General features: G+C 45.2%; 1 protein-coding gene and 1 long non-coding RNA gene across 2 annotated transcripts in view; both read left to right on the plus strand.

Annotated features, from left to right (window-relative positions):
• The first annotated feature begins 187 nt into the window (after positions 1 to 187).
• LOC135829739 (uncharacterized) lies at positions 188 to 5,213 on the plus strand. Its single transcript, XR_010555905.1, has 2 exons — positions 188 to 324; positions 4,257 to 5,213. It is a non-coding gene; the product is annotated as an uncharacterized LOC135829739 (long non-coding RNA).
• A 16,445-nt stretch (positions 5,214 to 21,658) lies between these two features.
• LOC135829900 (uncharacterized) overlaps positions 21,659 to 22,969 on the plus strand; it is a 79,998-nt gene continuing 78,687 nt past the window's right edge. The window contains exon 1 of the mRNA XM_065342281.1: positions 21,659 to 21,791. The gene's annotated coding sequence lies outside the window, so the exon portion shown is untranslated. The remainder of the gene's footprint in view (positions 21,792 to 22,969) is intronic.

The following is a 22,969-nucleotide window of genomic DNA, read 5'->3' on the forward strand; positions in this document are numbered from 1 at the left end:
GGAACGTAAACGTGGAGCTGCCGACACAGTTCACCTGGTTCACACGCCTGACCAGACCTGGCATGCTGCCTTGCGTGAAAGGAACATTTTTCCGAAAGCAAGCTTCTTCTCCAAAATTCGAAATTTCTTTCCAAAAATGCCGTCGTCCTTGATCTCGAAGCTGAATGTTGTTAGGATAGAAAATTAGCGAAGATGTAGCCGACCCATTCTGGCAAGCCGTGTGCCCTCTGGATATGCAGTTGTTCGCCATGGTCAACAATCTTCTTCTCCTTCGTTCGTACTTTCACTTTCCTGACCACGAATACAAGCGGTACCCATGCTCAGGTTAGTGTTTATTTGTCTGTCTATGCACATACATGTAATACAATGTACTGTTCGTGCTGCAGGCACTGGCCGACCATGGAAATAGAGGAAGCAGCCAGCTTTCTTTGAATTCTCGTGCTTTCAACAAAAATATGTACACACTTTCCTTAGCTCCTCTTTCCCACCGCCACCATGCATGCACAATCGAGCTTGCTTTAATGCCCTGCAGTGCAGAATGCTCCCACCACCGCAACTACCACCGCCGCCACCACTACCAGCAGCACCACCGCCACCGCCACCACCACCGCCACCACCACCGCCGCCACCACCGCCGCCACCACCGCCGCCACCACCACCGCCACCACCACCTCCACCACCACCACTGTGACCACCACCACCACCACACCACCACCACCACCACACCACCACTGTGACCACCACCACCACCACACCACCACCACTACCATCACCGTGACCACCACTATAGAAGCATTGTCGTGCACGGCACGTCTGCAAGAGAAAATAATAGTATGCCAGTGCTGTAATGCCCTGCAGTGCAGTATGCTCCCGCCACCACCACCACCACTAACGTTATGGAAGCATTGTCACACACTGTACATCGATCCACAAGAGAAAATGATGCCAGTGACTTACTAGCACCTCCATGCTGCATGCGGACCTGGACACAGCACTGTTCCCTCTGCAGGAAAGGGGCGGGGGGGGGGGGGGGGGGTGTATTTCATTGTCCCTGCCTGAAGTAATAATGACTACATGACATGATATCCAGCTAACTTTGCCAGTAACGAACGACCCTTGATCGGGCATGAGAAAAGTGTTGGTATTTGGGAGTTGTCGTCATTCACGGGGTTGAAAATATACGGCTATATTGTTACTAGGTCTGAAGATAGTGTCACTATCCGTGGGTTGTTATACCCGTGGTTGACTGCAGATACGTTTGGATTATTCTATGAGTATATGAAGGGTATACGTTAAATATTTTCCTGAGGACATAGCACGAGGAAATTATGGGGAATGCAGTACATGTATAGAATGGTGCAATCCATTTCTCCCAGGGCACTTTCCCAAGACTCCTTCCAATATTCACTCTTGGCGCGACCCTTGTGAACTGAGCGGGGTGTATCGTTGAATATACCCCTCTCAGAACGTCTACTGATTGGCTGAAATCGCCCAATTCATACCGTTCCATGGATGTCAGGGAGTCGTAGCACCCAAGGAAACAACACGAGATCATGATACCCAAAATGATGTACTGTAAAAGCGGAAATTTTCAGTGGTGTTTTATTTTCGGTAACTTCGGTGCCGACAATTTTTACCGAAAAAATGCACCGAACTTTTTCGGTACTACTTAGTGGTACTAGCACCCTTACCTGGAAAGCGGGTATTACCGAAAATTTCCCTCCACCGAATCGCCGATTTTGGAGAATTCCGAAAATATTACACTACCGAAAATTTCTGCTTTTACAGTACACAGATTGGATCCATGGAGATTCTACATGATCTGTCGTTTATGCAACTCGTGATTGCGGACTTGACTCACTGGCCCCAAGCATGGGTCAGTCAAGCGATGCTATATGCGAGCATGTATGTATCGCACTTGCCCCTAAGGCAGTTAGGGCAACTGTCACTGGCAGCCCAGGGTTGAACCCACGTTATTAATTTTTGAAATTTTCTAGGGTGACACGAAAAGCTTCATGCACTGGGTGGTCACTCTCTATTCATGTATACCACTCTGCCAATAGTGCATAGAGCTCTCTTTCGAGCTGCCCAGCTGGCCCTCGTTATGATTTAGGCTGAAAGTCTACCGTGCCGTCTCCCTTATGCTATGACTCCATAATGCATATGTACAGAATAAAAAATCCCGGGACTCCGTTGATGAAATTCTGTTTTGTCAAGTGGGCATTTTTGATTATTGTGAATGGCGTGTAGTACCATAGTACAGTTCCTTTTGCTACATAACGTTTGCACAAGTCACCTTTCAGCAATTGAACTAGGAAGATCTATGTCTCTGATCTTGTCATTTGGCCCGGCAGGTGCTGTGCACTAACAACCATTGTCAGGCACCCTCGAAAGACCAACAGCGATGAGTTCATGACCCAAGCATTATTTGGGCCGTTAAGTTGACTAAACGGGAGTGTAGCAAGCTTTGATCGGCGTGCTTGTGAAATGTTGTCCGAGCTGAATAGAGTCTATCTCCTGCAGTTTAGTACAACAGTTTCACACCTAATACTGTAGATTCGACGTCTCCAAGAAAAACCTCCATGGAGACTGGAAACTATAGCAGATCATAAATGATGCAGCAGCTCAGCTGATTCCTCAGCTCGTGTCTAGATTCATGTACTTTGGTAAACGTGTTGTGGCAGACTCCATGTGCAAAGCTGCATACTCTTGGGATTATTGATTCTTGCTGATAATTCCATTAACGTTATTGCATAGATATGAACATCATAATAATTGAATGTTGGCAAGACCCAACAAGGTGTCCCTAATGACTTACATCAGATCTTCACAAAATGCACATACTGTAAGACATGATTTTATAATATACAATCATGTCTTACAGTATATATTATATAACGAGGAAGCAAATCTAACGTTTTAACGGATGACATTTCTTCGTTATAATAAGATCCGTTGAGGCCTTACTGCTTCATATATGCTGTGTGTGGATATGGCAGAATACTGCAAGATCGTTAACCTATGAATTTTGGACAATCGTTAAATTAGCGACTCATTATAATAACATGTCTTACAGTATATCTTGAAAAGCCGTATTTTGGTTTCACATACACGTCTCATTTCTATCACAGAGATCAGCAGCCATGGGCCATTGGTGGCAATACTGGTAGGAGTCGCCCGAGGCTAAGCCATTAATTTCCGTTCTATACCCAATATACATACCTGAACTGGGCACAAATCTATCCCATTCCTTGGTGCTGACCCCTTTGATGCGCCCCCGAATCCCTTAGCATTATTAGTACCTCCAATTCATTTCGTCATCAGCTCACCGCATGCTCAGTACTGTGTTGTAAAGTATGCAAATTTTCGACGCTTTTAAATTGCAGCCTCCCCAGGGCAAAAGCACATCTCGGCCACATTGAAATTTCAGCCTGTACTGCTGATACCTGTATACACTGTCACATTGAACCTTGCGAAACAAATTTTAGGCTACAAATGCCCAGTACATAAAAGGGGAGAAGGCAATGAACGAAGTGTTAACCTACGAATACAACCTACGAATACAACCTCAGTGCAACAACATGCTCTTTCTCTTTCTGCTTGTGTAAGCAGAAAGAGCACGTTGTTGCACTGAGGTTGTATTCGTAGGTTGACAGTTTGTTCAGTGCCTTCTCACCTTTGGTTACGTAATCTTGTTACCTTTTGCGTTTCCTCTAGTAAATAAATGACAACCGCTCTATTCAGTTGCTATTCACTCCTGGCACATGCACTGGACGCAAAATTCTTTTATTAGTGATGTCGAAAAAGTATGCGGTTGTCAGTTGACAAACCTCCTTTTATTTACAATTCAGTTGCGTGATGTCCACCACTTTCCGAATTAAAAATGCACAGGCCGATATTAGCCAAAAATAAAATATGCGCCGAATATGCAGTACCTTGCGCACTCTGTTAGAAGACATTAGGGCTACTGGGAATGAATGCTCAAGTAAAATGATGAAGTACAGTAATACAATACTATAGGGAGTTCATTTTGGCATGAATGCACCAAGCCAACTCTCCTATACAAACAGTATAGTGTTGCTGCCAAAAATATGATTAGCTAAAGTTGCCTTTTTGCATTATTATGGTTGAACTTTTTTCCTGTAGCTTCGTTCCCATGCTGTGGATTTAATCACGAAATTTGTTAGCAAGACGAAGAGGTTTTATGTGAGCTTACTATTATTCTACCTGCACTTGCTTTTATCTTTTTTATGCAGGACTCTGAGAAGCTGGAGGGACCCCACAAACCTCAAGCATTGAGGATACAACTTTTAACCAAGAACCAGGCAACATGATGTGCATGTATCACGTTCGCTGTGATTGCATCGTTTCAGGGTACACTGACAACATACTAGTACTAGGAACTAGTCCTTGATTAGCAGCAGTGGTCTGAATTATTGCCTGGCCGCTATTCATATAATCCTTTGGTGCTTACTCATCGCCTTGTTCTGTCTCTAAAATGGCGTATGGGTGTTCTGAGGCTTGTAATATTTGCTCAAGCCGCGCATTGGCATTGGTGTATGTCGGTAAATGCCAGCCACTGCTGCCTAGCTCAACATGTTTTGTATGATGTAGAATGCGCTCTGTGTATCTACAATCGAGTGACCTGCTTGTGTGGGCTAACTGTAATTACACCAACAGTTGCACTAGTATGTGCACTGTGCTGGCACAGTGTATCATACTCAGTCTTGTCACTTCTTCTCCCACGTTTACTGTATTGTTTAATTCACTGTACACATCTTGCCCAGCTCCTCTAAGGCCACACAGAATTAGTTTGTTGTTTTGGGCCACTACACTCAGCTGGTGTAAGGTTGGTCTGCTTCTCTCTTCCTTCTCTTCGACGTGTCCAGCCAATCATTCATGTCAAGCTTTGCATAACTTAGATCACTGTATATACAGTCACCTGGCTGGAAACGTCCATGGCTGCAAAATCCCATCTTTCTTGAGGGACCCCATTTTATAGAGTGGACGACATTCACTTTCCTGATAGACTCACCTCAGATGTTGGTACACTGTATTTTACCCATCCCTGATTTGTACATGCACCACTTTTTAGGCAACTCCGAACAGTGAGAATGTCTGCTGTGGATAGTTCTCATGCTTTTAAACTCATTCGTAAACAAGTACGGTTTTATACCACCAAAATGTAGTTCATTACAAGTCGTCGATTATGATCCTTTGTTGAGACGAAAGCTTCGGGACCTGGGAGTACTTGTGACATACCCATATCATACTCTGTCAGGTTCTGAAGCTGTGTGCTGTGTGCCAGGGGTTATGGCGATCGAGTGCATGTATGTTCGGATAAGGGCGTGGGAAAACACTCATCTAAAACATACTCATTTTCTCATGCATACTTTCATTTCTCATTCTTTTTGGCACACACTCCAGCTCCTCGAAATTATCATGGTGCATGTTGATGACAGCCTGCTGCCATGCAGCCTGAGCAGTTCGGACAATCAATCATTCGGATAATCAGCATTCTATATTACTACAGTTGTAGCAGCTGTATTTCATGTACAGTACTACAGTAGAGTCAGGCGCCGAAGAACGTGTTGCCCAAGAATGTCCAGCCTGAAATGCTAAGAACACCACCGCCTTAAGTTTAAAAGAATGGCGGTGTTGGTTTTTCGGTAGGTTTCGGGATACATAATTATGATCCTAACATGATTGTTTCTAAGAACATGCTACAAGAGCGCAGCCGGATGGCTGAAAAATAAGAACACCCCAGGCTAACCTCTTGGACACAACGTTCTTGGACGCTCAATCTACTGTAGTATGGAAGAACACTCTTCGGCAGGGATGTTACATGTTAGAAATCATGCGTACAAGATGCCTATTTAAGTCTGCTCTTCTTTTATGACAAGCTTTGGCATGCATGCAGCTCTTAATAAATCCCAAAGGTGGAGTGCAATGACATGTTTAATAAGTCCCAAAGGTGGAGTGCAATGACATGCATTTGGAACCGTGATCACTAAAATCCTGCGCTTACCGGTAATTCTAAGATTTAGAACTATAAGTGATGTTGCACACCAAAGAACGTCGTTCCGAGGGCCTAGGTCGGGGGTGTTCTTGGAAGAACATCATGCTGGATTGTAGATAAACTATATAACCCGCATGTGTGTGATAACAAAAGCTGCGGTACAGTGCGGAGAAACTAGTATAACATACTAATATCACCAGTAGGTTTTCTAAACTTCTTGTTCTATACTGGAGAATATTCCAGTGAGTGAATCCAGAGCAAGTGCTATGGAAATGGACTAGCGAGAGCTCACAATAGCCAGACAGACCCACGAGTCCTTTCTTGAACCGAACAATAATCATCTATGGCATTCAACATGCAGTTTGGGAAGCCATGCAGTCCTGGGACAAATATCCAAATGCAATCTTGTCTCCAGACCAAACAACGATTGTTATCATACTTGACAATTTCCAACTCTACGACCACCATGCCAGCTCAAGCAAAAAGAAGCAAAGGAAGACGGAGATTTCTACTTGTGCAGCCATTCAGGGAGGAGCACGAAGGCTGTTTTAACATTACATGATTCGACTGTGCACGCACTTTCCAAAAGTGTACTTATCACACACCACGTGAACTCTTAGGCTGTTTGCAGCGCGATATACTTACATGTGCATGCCCTTGCCGCACATTCACACTCCAGTACAAAACATAATTATGCAAATATGTAATGCACATAATGTAACATTCTACGCTTGAAAGCAGATCAGCATTCGAACTTTTTCATTGCCTTCAGGCTGGAACAGCATATTGCAAGAGGGCACAATGGTCCAACCCAACATCTTCCAGTGAACACCATCGGCCATGGCAGTACAGACCATCTGACATTCACTCACACCACCCACATAGAAGAGAAGCAATGTTGATACTTCATAGTTAACACGTTACAAATACTACTGAGGGTGCATATAGGCAGGACACCAGGTTCAGGATGCATTGATCCATTCTTCTGATTCAACTACCTCAGCTGCTCATTTGATCTATGGCTATGCATGCTGTCGTCAGTGAGCCACATCATTGCGAAAGACTGATGACGGAGAGATCATTGCGCGTGTGTAGTCACAATACTATCAGAGAAATACGTTTGGCAAATATAGGAATACTGTGGACAAAATTGTACACAATAACCTGCCTTGAAGCAAATCTCAGAAAGAAAGCGCTGTGCAGATGCATGTCAGCCGCTTCAGATTCAGTCACTTCGTGAGATCCAATATTCTTCCAACTGTACTGTTCAGCCTTCGGTGATCCACAGAGACAGACAAACAATCTGTTCCGTCCTTCCACATGAGAAACAGAGAGTGAACATGTTCCAGTTCATTCCAGTATGAAGGTGGCGGATACAGGCAATGAAAGTCATCGTTGGGCCAACATGACCAGCCTTCAGACATGAGTTCTCAGAGACCTTCGCTCATGATAATGGTATTCACCCTTGTCTACAATCCTGCAAAACACGTGAAAAGATTGCAGCAAAACAAACTGGATGTTATAAAGAAGCAATTTAGGAAAACTAAGCCTATCGTATTTGTAGTACAGTGAAGCTAAGATGCAACACCCAGCAGGCAGGCAAACTTGCTAATATCCGATGAATTAGCATGCCTGGTCATGGCACACCGGGTACAAAATATGCAACCAGCATAACGTTTCCACCAGTATTGATAATCTATCGTAACGTTATTATCAAACTACATAACTGCTAAGAATGTGCAACTACTAACATAAGGTGCGATCGGCTTCGAAATCCAATGATTATGAGCAAGCGCGCATATATTTCTACATGTGCCATGTAGATAGAGTGTTTCATCAGGTTCAGTAGGCATGGATCCACAGTTCATTGTTCTGCTTCAACTACCGTAGCTGTGATGTACAAGTTTTGATCTCTGGCTACGCATGATGGTATTAATGAGCCCAATGGCCCACAAAAACCGAAGTGATGAAACTTTCTGCCGTGGGCAGAGGGATCATCGAGTTGCCCACTCTTGGTAATGTACTCATGCCATTACCAACTATCAGTGCACAAGTACTGCTACGCCCTCACTATGATCCATTGCAACAATATCACCAGGCACATGCATGCTACTGCACCCATTAAACCAAGAGTCGCAAATAGGAAAATCTTTGCTGTGAACCACAGCTAGCTATAAGGTGCTTTGAGTCCAGTTTTGTGGTAAAGTTGCACTGCATGATGCACAATACCACATGGAGCGAAATTCTTTTTTTCACATAGCGTGAAGTGTCTCTCGAGAAATGCAATGCACAATGCATAGCACATCGCAGAAAAATCTTGTATTGCACCTGCAGTCTAAAACTGCTTGCCAGCCAGAGCTCTTGAGTCACATGCACCAGCATGCAGGAAGTGATGCCCATTACGTGTCACCCAACCTAGAAGTGAAGCTGGACTCAATTTCCCGTGATACGACCTGTGATGGAGCTGCAACAACCAGCGATGCAAGTTTGCAGTCCAATTATTTGAAACTGGCCCGCTATGTTGCTGAGAACGTACTCAAGGCAACATTTGAGAAATTACCTTTCGAAAAAATGTTCGGTACAAACATGGCCGGATATTGTTTAAACTTTACGGTACTGTGTGAAGAAAACAACTATTTTATTGCATAGACTAAAGGAGCTATCCAGCATTATCCATAATTTTCACGAAATGAAAGAAGGACCCTCCTCCACCCCCCCCCCCCCCCCGATTGATGTCTGTAATATCAATATTTTTTCGAAACGAAACTCCCCTTGACCCACCCACAAACGAAACTTTTTCTCTTCGTGTAAAAGATCGACAATTATGGACCCGGCATTATCGATAATTTTCACGAAATGAAAAGTTTAGTTATGAGTAACTTGTGACCGTCCCCCACCCCCACCTACTCACCCCTCAACGAAAAATAGCTGGAATGGACTAGTGTTTCAGCTATCAATATTTTTCATTACGAAACCCTTCTTGACCCACCCGCCCATGAACGATTTTTTTTCTCGTTTCAAAGATACTCAATCTGTTAAAGATAGATAATTATGGACGGCCCCTAACGTGCCAGGTTAAAAATGAATGGACCGTAGAAGATTGTTTGTGATATCACACGATCAGAACAGGTGACATCCAACACTACATGGCTGTATACTTGATGTGCTGCATTTACTGGGTGCAACGCAGGGAGTTGTAGCATCTAGGTAGACGGCACAGGCGACTGTAAAGCTAAATGACATGGGGTTCGACCCAGGGGTTCCTGTTTCAGCCACCCTTGGGGCACCATTGGGCAGATCTATACACGCTCGTACATGGTATTGCTAACCTGAGCCGTTCTCAGGGTCAGTAGGTCAAGGCCGTGATCGCGGGTTGCACAGATCACGGAGAACCTCCAAATCCTGAACCAAAATTCTATAAAGTATTGTGTAGTCTCCCTACAGTGTAGGTGCTATGACTCCCTGGTGCGATGTACCTGCTGGTAAATAGACAAATTGCAACCAGGCCATAATTCGGATAGAGCAGACGATCCTGTCCTGGACCCTGTTCCACATTCAAAGTATCTAGACTCATATAGTGAGGGAGGAATATTGTGGTACTGACTCCGATTATCATGCGCTAAGAAATTATCAAGTACATTGTATATGTAACTGTAAGTGATAATCACTCAAAGTACGAAGCTAACAGTAATATTCACTGGTTAGAGGGAAAGACACAAACGGGAAAGGTCTGAAGAAAAAATTGACTGTCACCACCAGGATTCGAACCAGGGACCTTCGCTTGAGGCCAGCGATGCTCTAATCACTGAGCTAAGGTGAAGCCGTCATCCCAGCCGAGATCGTTCAACATTTTCTTCAGACTTCGTAACGCACACTAACAACATCAGCTAATGGTATTATTATGTACTCTTTTTCGATTGTACATGCAAGCTCTACCTTGTGATGTTGAGCTCTCTTCGTTTGGTGGGGGTACTCCGATCGTCTAATGTGAACCACAGTCCACCTACAATTCTACATTTGCAACGTTGTCCAATGTGCATCGGCACGCATTGTACATAACTGTTACAGCAGAGTGTAGATTATCCGCACCCCTCGGGCGCACGCTTTCTCCAGGGGGTTCGGATGGGGAAAATTCGGATAACGGAGCAGTCACACATCCATCTAAGACTTGCACATTCCTTCACGTTTCCATCAGTTCTCACATTCTCTTCACAGGAACTAGACACACTCTAGCTCCTCAATATGAAAACTGGCATTTCGAATAAGTGATTGTTCGGAATATCGGCATTCTACTGTACCGTAAAGTCGCGGATAAAAGCCGGGCTTATAAGCACATAAGCCGCTTTCTCCATCAGGTTTTAATGCAAACCATGCTTATTATGCACCACTGATATTTTTGCCAGTCTTGTATGCCAGGCTTCTACGTGCGACACGCGTAGATCTACCACTGACTACCGGTATGGCAGCAGTTTTACTATGCACCGTACATAGCGCATGCACTCTTGACCCACCCGATCCGCGCTTGCATAGAGCAAGGCTTCTACGCTCGACGGGCTCATATGCATTCGACCCGTTTGATTTTCAGGCTTCTATCTGCGATGTGCTTGTATGCAAACCCGGCTTTTAACCGCGACTTTACGGTATTCATATTCACGCTCTGGAACAGGAGATCCTAGTTCGACTCAGACTGCCCTTTCCATAATACGTTTCCCATGTACTCGCAGTTCTTTTATCGGAACATCTTTTCTTCCCAACCTCAAATCCTGTGCAACACCGGTTGGCTTTCCTCAGTTTCCTGAATGGTGTTACCTCTCAATAGAAGCATGAGTGGCCATTCAATATACCGGTATAGTAAAACATGTCCATAATTATCGGAGAAAGGATCGGATGTGGCTAAATAATTTGAAAATGTCCACCTCTCCTCACTGCTCTTGGCCCACATTTACCACACCATAGCGAGGAAGTTCGTTCTTGGATAGATGCTCTACACCCTCCAGACATCTATCCAAGAACAAACTAGTTACTTCCTCGCTATGGTGTAGTGAATGTGAGCCAAGAGTGCAGTGGTGGGCAGTTGCAAATAATTTTACTACAATGTGCTAAGCAGAACAGAGGCACTAGCACCTGGGTGGAAACTATTCTGAATTTTGAATGCCAGGGAAGGCTGAAGGACACCCATGAAACCACTGTCAAAGCAAACACGAATTCGAAAAGAAGTGCATGCATGGTGGCGGTGGGAAAAAGGAGCCAAGGACAGTGTGTACATTATTATTTTTGTTGAAAGGATGAGAATTCAAAGAAAGCTGGCTGCTTCCTCTATTTCCATGGTCGGCCAGTGCCTGCAGCACGAACAGTACATTGTATTACATGTATGTGCATAGACAGACAAATAAACACTAACCTGAGCATGGGTACCGCTTGTATTCGTGGTCAGGAAAGTGAAAGTACGAACGAAGGAGAAGAAGATTGTTGACCATGGCGAACAACTGCATATCCAGAGGGCACACGGCTTGCCAGAATGGGTCGGCTACATCTTCGCTAATTTTCTATCCTAACAACATTCAGCTTGGAGGTCAAGGACGACGGCATTTTTGGAAAGAAATTTCGAATTTTGGAGAAGAAGCTTGCTTTCGGAAAAATGTTCCTTTCACGCAAGGCAGCATGCCAGGTCAGGCGTGTGAACCAGGTGAACTGTGTCGGCAGATCCACGTTTACGTTCCAGGCCGACAGTTTTTTGACCAAGCCGTGAATCGCCCTCGCTCTGACTCCCCCGGCTACGAAGGAGTAATTTTACAACTCTTCAGGCCAGCTACAGGTCTCTGATACAGAGCCGCAAGTGACGGATATCGGTCATTTGCAGCCACTACTAAGAGCCTCCTGGTCGTTGCAATCTGATACATAATATACCTCCATATAATCACCCCCTAAAGGGACAAGCCCAACTTTTTTTTCAGTTTTCTGTCATAAAAAAATAAACGTCACAGGCTGCTCTTCGCAGGTGTCCGCGTCGGAGCGGTCCGGACGAGCGACCGCATCTCTCTCTCAGTGGGACACTTGTCCGTGGCCGTTGTACTGGAAATCTGTGGCAGAACCTTGCCATGCCAGAGGCTACACACACCCGGGTACCTATACCGGGATAGACAAATCCTTGGTGTTGCTCCTTTCATTTTTATTTGTTCTTGCTGAGAAAGAAACGTTGCTGCTTGGAAAGCTTTCTGTTCACTCCAGCGACTTTCCTCTAGTAACGTTGCTCACTGATAATGATCATAGCTCGTGATACCAATGGTGAAGAGAAGCTGGGTTTCTTGCCATTTGCAACTTCCTGGCTCTGAAAATATAGCTTGAACAAATAAGAGCTCCAAGTATTTTAGTTTTAGATTTCGATGTGCCAGACCTATCGTTACGAGATGCAGAGATGAGGAGCAAGGGAGGCGTTGGACTAATGCCAATAATGGTTTTATGGCCCAGACAACGCCAGCGATTTTCACTTGTCAAGAGGACAGTCAAGTTGGAGCAGGCAGATGACAGATTATTTGAGCATTTATAGCGGAGTGGGTGGTTTGCTAAAGAGAATCGTCTCAGTACCTCATGGTTACTAGTATCTGACAAATGCCTCTTATTGCTAGTCTGCATTAGAGCATAGCAGAATTGATCATGTCACAAGTAGTGTCAAGACTTGATGTCCTACGATTATACTCAGATCATGTTGTAACTTCACGGGAATATCCGTCCTGCCACTTTACGCTCTCCCAAAATTGCCTGCAGGAGTCACGTGCCTGTGCAAGGGACAATGCGTTTGCATTGCTTACGGATGCAAGCGGATGGAGTGTAGACCAGATGAGAAAAAGTGAACCGGATATTCAACTAGCTTGGACCGCCATTATAAATTTGCCTGATGCCTGGACTATCTGAACATTGCTCCAAACCAATCCACAGAAGCAATACCCACACAGGAAGCCAAATGTTAAACCCATTCATCAGCTATCGAACCTTTCATCAAAACATAATGCAGTGCATGCCTACTACTACTCAAACGAGATCAACGGATGCCACATGCCACACAGATACAACGTGGAGGCTCAGTATTTTCAAGACCCCGTGCAGTCTAGACAACTAGAACAACGAGGTTTGCACCTAATGTCCCTCGATTTGCTTGCCGTATTTAGTTCCTTGCAATTGAAGCAAGCCGTATCCGAGAACCGGTCACTGAGTTTGCAGTGTCGTCGTCGCGTGTATGTTGCCGTGGTGCTCTCTACCCTCCTGTACGGCGCCTCAACCTGGACAACGAAGGCTCCGGACCTACGACACCTCAACCTTTTCCACCATCAATGTGTCAGATCTATCGTTGGAGTGTCGCGACGGCAGCAATGGGAGACCCACGCAACGTCCTCAGCCCTTGCAAAGGCCCTTGGAGTGCCTGAGGACATTGGTCACATCATACGGGAATGACGTTTGCGCTGGCTTGGACACGTGGCACGGAGGGAAGATCACCGGTTGCCGAAGTGTGTTCTCTTCGGTGAACTGCCTGCCCCGCGCCCCGCGCGTGATCCACGCAAGAGGTGGAGGGACGTTGTTATGCATGACTTTGAGCCGGTTGAGCCACCGGTACCAACATGTGGATGGTACGATGCAGCCCAGAACCATCCGGAGTGGCGTGCCATTGCCCATCGACCACACAAGGCACCCTCTGCTGCTGGCTACGGTTGCGCCTGCGGCCGCATGTTCCGTCGAAGCGGCGACCTGAAACGCCATCAGTCATTCTGTCGTGGACTGGAGAGATAACAATGCGGTATCATTGCTACGCAATGGGCAAGGTCAAGGTGTGTTTATGGTGGTACAGGTAATGCTATGTACGCCTCTTTGGTCGCTCACACATTATCCATTGCCGGCATTGGTTACACGTTATTATCAATTTGTTATGACCTTCGCTGGTCTGCACACCCACCCACTCTACTCTCTGAAGTTGAGACTTTCGTTTGCCATTTCATCCGGTAGTTTGACTCTCTGAGAATATCCCTGCTACATGTACATGTATAATATAATTTATACTTTACAATTATCCTTGTACGTGTCTATCTTCTTGACACCATGACTTTCTTTGAAGGTCTTGTAGCTATGAAATGTTATTTGCTGCAGGCCATGTGTGTGGTGTGGTGTGTGTGTGTGTGTGCATCCGTGAATGTCCCACGCTTGGCCCGTGGGTAAATATACAGTCATGTATATGTTATATGCCACACCAATTTCGCTATCTGTATAATATTATGCAGCACAGTGGCAGGCATAGAGAGAGAGAGCGAGAGAGAGACGTTTTAATGTCTCTGATGTTAATTCTTCACTACTACATAATCTACATTGTACTTGTATGATCGAGCGTATGAGTGTGTGTGTGTGTGTACTTGTATGATCGAGGGTACAAGTGTGTGTGTGTGTGTGTGGGTGTGCATTTGCAGATTTGGTGCTTCTCTTGCGACGGGCGTATACATGGTGTGTGTGGGTGCATCCGTGAATGCCCCATGTGTGCGTAAATATACAGTCATGTACGTGTTCTGTGCCATTCAATTTCACTAACTGTATATGCAGCACAGTGGCAGGCATAGAGAGAGAGACAGAGAGAGAGAGAAAGAGAGATACGTTTTAATAATGTGTCTGAGGTGAATTCTTCACTACTACATGTACTTGTATGATCGAGCGTACGGATGTGTGTGTGTGCGTGTGAATGTCCCACGCATAGCCACGTGCGCGGTGCCACACAATTTCAATAGAGAGGTTCTGCACAACGAAAATTCGAACGAAGTTTCGCGACAGGCCTTGCGAAAATGTGTACGAAGTTTCGCACGAACTTTGTGTTCTGCACATTTTCGTAGTTTGCACGCGCCAAGTGCACGTACGACATGACCCAATCTCACGAAACTTCCTACGAAAGTTCATTTCGCGTTCCCTGCAAGTTTCGCGTCCAAAGTTGCGAAAGTTCGTGCGAAGTTTCTCACTTCGTGACGTAGAGCGAAAGTTCGTACACATTTTCGTTCTGCAGAACCTCTCTATTATGTGTAGAACAGCGGCTGGTAGAGAGATAGAGACAGACAGACAGACACAGAAAGACAGAAACGGAGGGATGCTGCGCATAAAGAGCGACAGACAGAGACACAGACTCAGAGAGAAAGAGACAAAGCACAGACAAAGCACAGACAGAGACAGACAATCAGACCCAGAAAGACCGAGACAGAAACAGAGGGACGCACATAATGAATGACAAAAGGAGAGACAGACACAAAGACTCAGGGAGCCAGAGACAGAGGGTCCTTAGGGAGAGACAGTGAGAAAAAAAACTGAGAAAGGGAGAGGCAGATCGAGAAGGAAGAATACACAGAGACTGAGAGAGAGACAGAAGAGAAGCAAACGGAGAAACAGCGACATAAGTACAGGGCCAAGAAGACAGACAAACATAGAGAGACAAGCAGAGACAGACCAAGACAGGGAGACAGCTGGAGAGTTACACAGACAAACACAGATAGGCAGACAGAAAGGCCGAGACGAAGATTCAGAGAAACACAGAGAGAGAGAGAGAGAGAGAGAGAGAGAGAGAGAGAGAGAGAGAGAGAGAGAGAGAGGGGGGGGGGGAGAGAGAGAGAAGAGAGAGAGAGAGACACACGCACGCACACACACACACAGAAACAGAGAGAGAAAACTGAGAAAGAAAGAGACAGAGAAAAGTGACCGAGTGAGGGACAAAGAGAGACACACAGAGAAAGACTGAAGAAGAGAAGCAGACAGAAAAACAGAGACAGACAGATGGAGACAGAGAAACAGAAAGGAAGACAGACAGACAGACAGATGGACAGACAGACAGATAGGGACAGGCACACGGACAGAACGAGATAGGCAGACAGCTAGAGAATGACAAAGACAGGCATACAGAAAAACAAAGACACAGACAGAGATACATAGACACAGAGAGAGAGAGAGGCAGACAGATAGATATATTAATAGAATAGAGAGACAGACAGACAGAGAAACATGTGGAGACACACAGATACGAGAGACTTCGTTCGTTGGATTTCTAATACTGAAGTACAGTGGATATCGGTTATAAAGTCATCGGACATAGTGATAAACCGGCTATATTGATACAAAATGAAAATATCAAAAGTAAAACCAGAAAAAGCCAGTCAAATTATCATTATAACCAATATATCGTATATAGCGATAAATCGGCTATAAGGATACAGAATCACCATTCAAAACACCTCTTTGCGCAGAAAAATTATCGTCTATAGTGATAGCAACACACAAGTGTGAGGCATTGATGTCTCGACTTGGAGCCACATGTATGTTGTCATAGGGTATTCTGGTCTGGTGCTTCCTGGATGATGCCTTTGGGCCAAGAAGTTCTTCACTCTATACTGGAGAAGGTGCAGTAGCATCCATCACGTATCAGTACGCTACATTAGCACGATCGAGTACCCACACGTGTATAATGTGTATGTGTGACGCGCGCAGTTGAAAATCGCTTGTAGTGATATACCGGTTATAGTGATAAAATGTGAAAAATCAGAAGGGCACGTTATAACCAATATCTACTGTAGTATAATACAAGTAGGTAGCAGCATAATGCACACAGATCTAGAGTGCTGAGAGTTGTCGAATGCGGCGAAAGCAGAGTGTAGTAGACACTACTGTACAGGAGTGAAGCAAAGCTGATTTGTTGTAATGCTGCCTGACTGCTTGCCTGTGTGCAATAATGAGGTGAACTCATAAAACAGTGAGCCGAAAAAATACGATCAAAAAGCCGATTCACAAACCAGGTAAAGACAGGAAGAGAAGGAAAGATATGTGCGCATATACCCTGCACCCGTGCACGCACACACACACACAAACACAGAAGGGAGTTGATAGGTGGAGAATTGCGAAAACAGGGGACCCAGTGTGCCCTCAAGGAGATAAAGAGATAGAGATAGATAGAGAGATATTTTTGGCACAGTATATTCGGCCCTGGTTTAAATATGGCTTTGGAATTTATTTTTCATTGCAATCAGGTTCGGCCTCATTTCTCTGTGCTGTGCTAATGAGTCCACAAAGGACGAAACAGTTCTGTCCCCAGATTGGATAGATAGATAGATATAGATGAAGATAGATAGATAGAGAGAGAGAGAGAGAGAGAGAGAGAGGGGGGGGGAGAGAGAGAGAGAGAGAGAGAGAGAGAGAGAGAGAGAGAGAGAGAGAGAGAGAGAGAGAGAGAGAGGGAAAGAGAGAGACATAGGCAGCTGTCTTGGTCATTATCATCCGATGTATTCCGTGTGGCGTAGACCAGGTGTGCATTGAGAATCCTTTCACAAGGCATCGCAATAATTATAATTACGGAATTGGGCAGTAATGCGGTGCTAGTTTCACTCAGGTCATGTCTGATATCGTTGGCATAAGAGAAAATCAGTGGGTGTACATCCACTGCACTTGCAAACTTGCGTGTCTCTCTTGCGACGAATGCACATGGTACTTGGTGTCTGTGTCAATTGGCTCATTCTGTGGGCGAGTGGTCACTGCCTGAGTTCAATGTCGGAAAAGGTAAGTAGCTCTAGAGTGCAGTATAGAGAAAATTATGCCAAATACGCGGTCATTAGGAGAGACTATACCAGCAACTTCGACTCATATACTTCAATATCTAATTGGATCTGTATAGAAGACGCTGCTCAGTGGTATTGGAGTTGTGGTTGATCAACAGCGTATCTTTTAGGTACATGTGGCATCCATTGGTCTTGTGTGAGTGACACTAGGCATGAAACCGGACAACATTGGTGAAAGGTTTCATTACCAAATAACTTGATTGGTTTGCCATTTAGCTTCCTGTGTGGCGTCACATCGTTTCCGTGGACTGGTTTAGATTCTTGCCCACGTTTCCAGGAGTCCAGCCAATTAATAGCAGCCGAAGCTATTTGAATAGCCAGATTATGTCTTCTTATCTGCTCTGCACTCCATCCGCTTGCATCAGTAAGCAATGCAAACACGTTGTCCCCTGCACAGGCACGTGACTTCTGCAGGGAATTCCGGGAGAGCGTAAAGTGGCAGGACGAATTACCGTGAAGTTGCCACATGATCTGAGTACAATCGTAGCACATCAAGTCTTGACACTACTAGTACTTGTGACATGACCAATTCTGCTATGCTCTAATGCAGACTAGCAATAAGAGGCATTTGTCAGATACTAGTAACCATGAGGTACTGAGATGATTCTCTTCGGCAAGCCACCCACTCTGCAAAAAAATGCGCCAAAATTAATAATCTGTCATCTGCCTGCTCCAACTTGACTGTCCTCCTGACAAGTGAAAACCGCTGGCGTTGTCCGGCCATAAACACCATTATTGGCATCAATCCAACGCATTAATCCAACGCCTTCGTTGCTCCTCATCTCTGCAGCTCATACCAATAGGTCTGGCACGTCGAAAAACTAACATACTCGGAGCTATAAGCTACATTTTCAGAGACAGGGAGTTGCAAATGGCAAGAAACCCAGCTTCCCTTCACCTTTGGCATCACGAGCAATGACCATTTATCAGCCAGCAATGTTTTACTATAGTCTGTTTCAAAAAGATTAGCAATCAGGTTTTGGTCTTAAAAAGTATGAAGATAAGGGAAAATTGGACAACGAAGTACATAAAAGGGCTGGTTAGGGCACGGCAAATTGTTCTGTGAAGGTTTCGGAACAATTGGACCAGCCGTTAAGGAGTTAGAATTTCGGCCAGGTTTCCGGCCTTTTCCCATGGTTTGCAATTTGCCCTGGAAGCCAGTATCGATTTTTCTATCAAAACCCACGATTTATCTTTTCCTTTCTGGCCTTGTGGTTATGGATGCTGTCTGCTGACCATGAAGTTGTGAGTTCAAATCCCAACCTATCTTCAACTCACACTTTTTTTCATTGTTTTTTGGTGATCAAGCAGACTTGTCATGTTGTTGTTCACGATTGTTGTTGTTGGAGCTCCCGCATCCTCCCGAATTAACTGACACTTGACTGGCTCACGCCATGTGAACACACCCACAACACTGAAACGGTGTGAGTGAATACGGAAGTCATTGCGCTGTAGCTACGTGTTGAATACACCGGCACATCGATCGATCGATTTCTTTTTGAGAATTATTTTAGTATTTCAAGATCGCCAATATATTTGAATTTAGAAGTCAACGCCGTCTTCTATCAGCTTCCACAGGCGTCTGCTTTTCTCAAAATGTTGTCGAAGTCATATGGTGAGAGTAAATTGCATCGCAGCTCAAAGAAACTATTTGGTCACAAAACATATTGGGACCCATGCCGCTCGTCAGCCTTGGCATTTACTACACTTTCGACATGGCCTCTCTGACTCCATAATCGATACGAGCAAGAGTACAGAACCTGTTTATCTACTCTTGATACGAGGAAGAACTCGTTTGTTGTGAACCAGACGACTGACGACTGTACCGACATCGACCTGAGTGAGTTGTCATTTTTCATGCTTTCGCGCGGAATATTTCTTCGAGTTCACAGTGAGTTTTTCCAGGCAGCGCTCGAGCGCTCATACGGTAAGACGGCAAACTCCCCGGGCGATCACCAGGATTGCTAATCTTTTTGAAACTGACTGTAGAGCAAAGGCGCTGGCGGGAACAGAAACAGCAACGTTTCTTTCTCAGCAAAAAACAAATAAAAAGGAAAGGAACAAAAAAGGATCAACACCAGGGATTCGTCCATACCCGGTACCCAGGCCAGGTGTGTACTACAGTACCCCTGGAAAGGCTCTTGCAGATTGCAGTACAAAAGCCACGGCCAAGTGTCCCACTGAGGTGCGGTCGCTTGCCCGGACCGCTGGGACGCGGACACCTACGAAGAGCTAGCCTGTGACGTTTATTTTTTATGACAGAAAATCCGCAAAAAAAGTTGGGCTTGTCCCTTTAAGCGGGATTCACAGAAGCTTTTTTGCGATGCGATACGCGATGCGACGCGATCTGCGATGGATGCGTGCGATGCGAACTCGCGAAATACCATTCACAGAAGAAGTCAGCGATGCGACAAAGTTTTGCTGATTTGGGTACGTCACCATGATATTCGCGCGGTTTGACACAACTTGTAAAAATTTATAGGCAACTCTTGCACCTTTGTACAACTTTGCTGTAGAAAAGGTCAAAATCGTACACCAAATCGCTTGTCGCATCGCATCGCATCGCAAAAGTTGAGCCAAGCTCAACTTCTGCGATGGCCCAGTTGCGGCAGTTGCGTGGGCCGCGACATGGCTGCGATTTGGGGTTTTCCCGGTTTCGCGCCTGTCGCATCGCGTGTCGCATCACAAAAAAGCTTCTGTGAATCCCGCTTTCAGCCTTTCGCATGCGAAACGACTTTTTCTCGAAGCTATTTGAATTTTATACTATAGTACCGTACCGTATATGCAGCTCAGTCTCAAGCAGGGGGCTGTAAAATTACTACTCCCTGTAGTGAAATGCGTACTGAGAAAAGAGAAAGTTACTTTCGCAAATAGAGAGGTTCCGGGGTACGATTTTCCGTGCCAAAATCCGTATGGGCGCTACGGATTTTTTCCAGGCGTGCTCCATACGATTTTTCGGCACGAGAATCCGTGTGGACTGGCTTTCATACGAACCATGCTTCGTATGGAGATTTTGCGTCATCGGGTGCAGAAAGATTTTTCGCGTACAAATTTGGTGCGAGAAACATCGATTTTTCGCGGGAAGTTTTGATTTCGGTACAAATTTTCAAAATAAAAGCATAGCGCGGGAATGTACTATTAATGTGACGTGTTTGCGATCGTAACCTAGGCAATGACGGCAAACACATAAGTTCCGTACCCCGGAACTTTTCACTGCTCGAAAACGACGTATAAAAAATCCGTAGAGCCTCCACGGATTTTGGCACGAAAAATCGTACTCCGGAACCTCCCTAATCACTGCAACTTACTTCGCGTCCAAGTTTTCGAAGTTTCGACCTTTGTTTCTGTACTCATTCCCAGACTCGAATTTTCTTTCGAACTTTCGCGTTGCTAAAACGTCCTTACTATCAATATCACTACTACTTGTAAATGATTACAAGTAATTGCAGTGATCTGGTGATTGAATAAAAGTCTGCTGTGGCCGTAGATCTACCATCAAGAGTACATAACCCTGGGGTTATGTACTCTTGCTACCATGTGGTTGTTGGTGTAATCGCGCTAAAGGGTCTTTGAAGAGTACCATTTTTGGATGGTAGGTGGGAACTCTTGGTACAAGAATGTTGGACTTTGAACTGATGTACAGATGCCCTTTTATGACTACAACTACTAGACTAGGCACGTGGCATGTATGAACTATAATAAACACATGCATGGTGCGTCGTGCATATAAAAAATATATGGCTGATTGAATGCCCTAGTGCGTAGCCCTCGGTCGTGCACCGTAGCCCGCGGGTTGCGCAATTGCGGCCTTTGGACTACGGTGCACGACCTCGGGCTACGCACTAGGGCATAAATCAGCCATAATGCCCTCCGTAGATCTACGATGTGTTGTTTATATACTTATTTTACTTCACCAGAAGCACAGGCAGAATCTGCCTTCCCACTGGGCGTATTGCCACAGGTCTCGCAAAATGAAGTTACATGTACAGTGTTCATCAATCTCCGTTCACAACTTTCTTGATACATTGTACATCAATCTCCGTTCACAACTTTCTTGCTACATTGTACATAAGTGTACATGCCTGTACTTATTGCTTTCGTAGTATTTGGCCGGCCGTGCTCATCTCCCTGAGACCTACATTGGACGAGTACAGGTTAGTGGTCAAATGTGCTGCATAGTTGCTGAATTTGTTGTTGAATTTTGTATAAAGTCGCAACACAAACAGGCGATGGCGCCTTCTTTTATACATGTGAGCGACATGACAGATTTAATAATACATGTAATGGGTAGCGAGGAGAAAAATCACAAGTGAAAGAAGTCACGGAAGGTAACTGAATATGTTGCAGATAGAACTGCGGGAAAAAGAACCGTAGTAGTAGTAGTAGTAGTAGTAGTAGTAGTAGTAGTAGTAGTAGTAGTAGTAGTAGTAGTAGTAGTAGTAGTAGTAGTAGTAGTAGTAGTAGTAGTAGTAGTAGTAGTAGTAGTAGTAGTAGTAGTAGTAGGATTTATTATTTTGATAGGGAAGGCCCTACAGACGTTGCCGTCTTGTTACAGGGAAGTTCATTTCCTAACATCCTTGCAGAACATTAGGTACCAATAGGATAGGACCGATTTATCCCGTGCAAGCAATACACTACAACACCCTCTGACCCTCCGTGGTGGAACCCAGAATGTCTGGATGTTACAGTAGTAGTTCTCAAGAAACAGGCCTGGTGGCGCTGGAGGAGATTTCCATCTTCTGAGCCTCTGAAGCAGACATTTTTGCAATGAGTCAACCATGCCTCAACTGTGATGGACAGGGCCCGCCTAGCTTGGGAACGGTGTGTCCAGGCTAAGCTCTGTGTGGGCAATCTGCGTGACAAACAGTGTTGGTCGGTGATGAAATCAGTCGCTGATGTTAAGCGCTCCTCTGATATCCCAACCCTGATTGATGCGCATGGGCAGGAATGCGCAACCAACCTGGCAAAGGCAAACTGCTTTGGCTCTTTCTTTCCAAGAAATGCAGTCTTGCCTCCGACATCTCAGTGGACAGCCTGCATGCTGCCTCTGGCAACAGTGAAACTCCAGCAGTCACAAGGATCCATTTCGGGTCTGACACAGTAAGACGACATCTGGCAAGACTCGCCGTGACTCATCCAAAGCCACTGGACCGGACAATATCCCAGCTAGGGTACTCAAGGAATGCGCGACTGAGCTTGCAGGGCCCCTAGCAAGCCTCTTATCCCTGTCTTTCAATACTGGCCACCAACCACAGGCATGGAAGGTTGCCCGAGTAGTTCCAGTATACAAAAGTCCTCCAAATCCGCTGAAAAGAATTAACGACCAGTCTCG

The sequence above is a fragment of the Sycon ciliatum genome, chromosome 13 (assembly GCF_964019385.1).
Source record: "Sycon ciliatum chromosome 13, ocSycCili1.1, whole genome shotgun sequence".
NCBI lineage: Eukaryota > Metazoa > Porifera > Calcarea > Leucosolenida > Sycettidae > Sycon > Sycon ciliatum.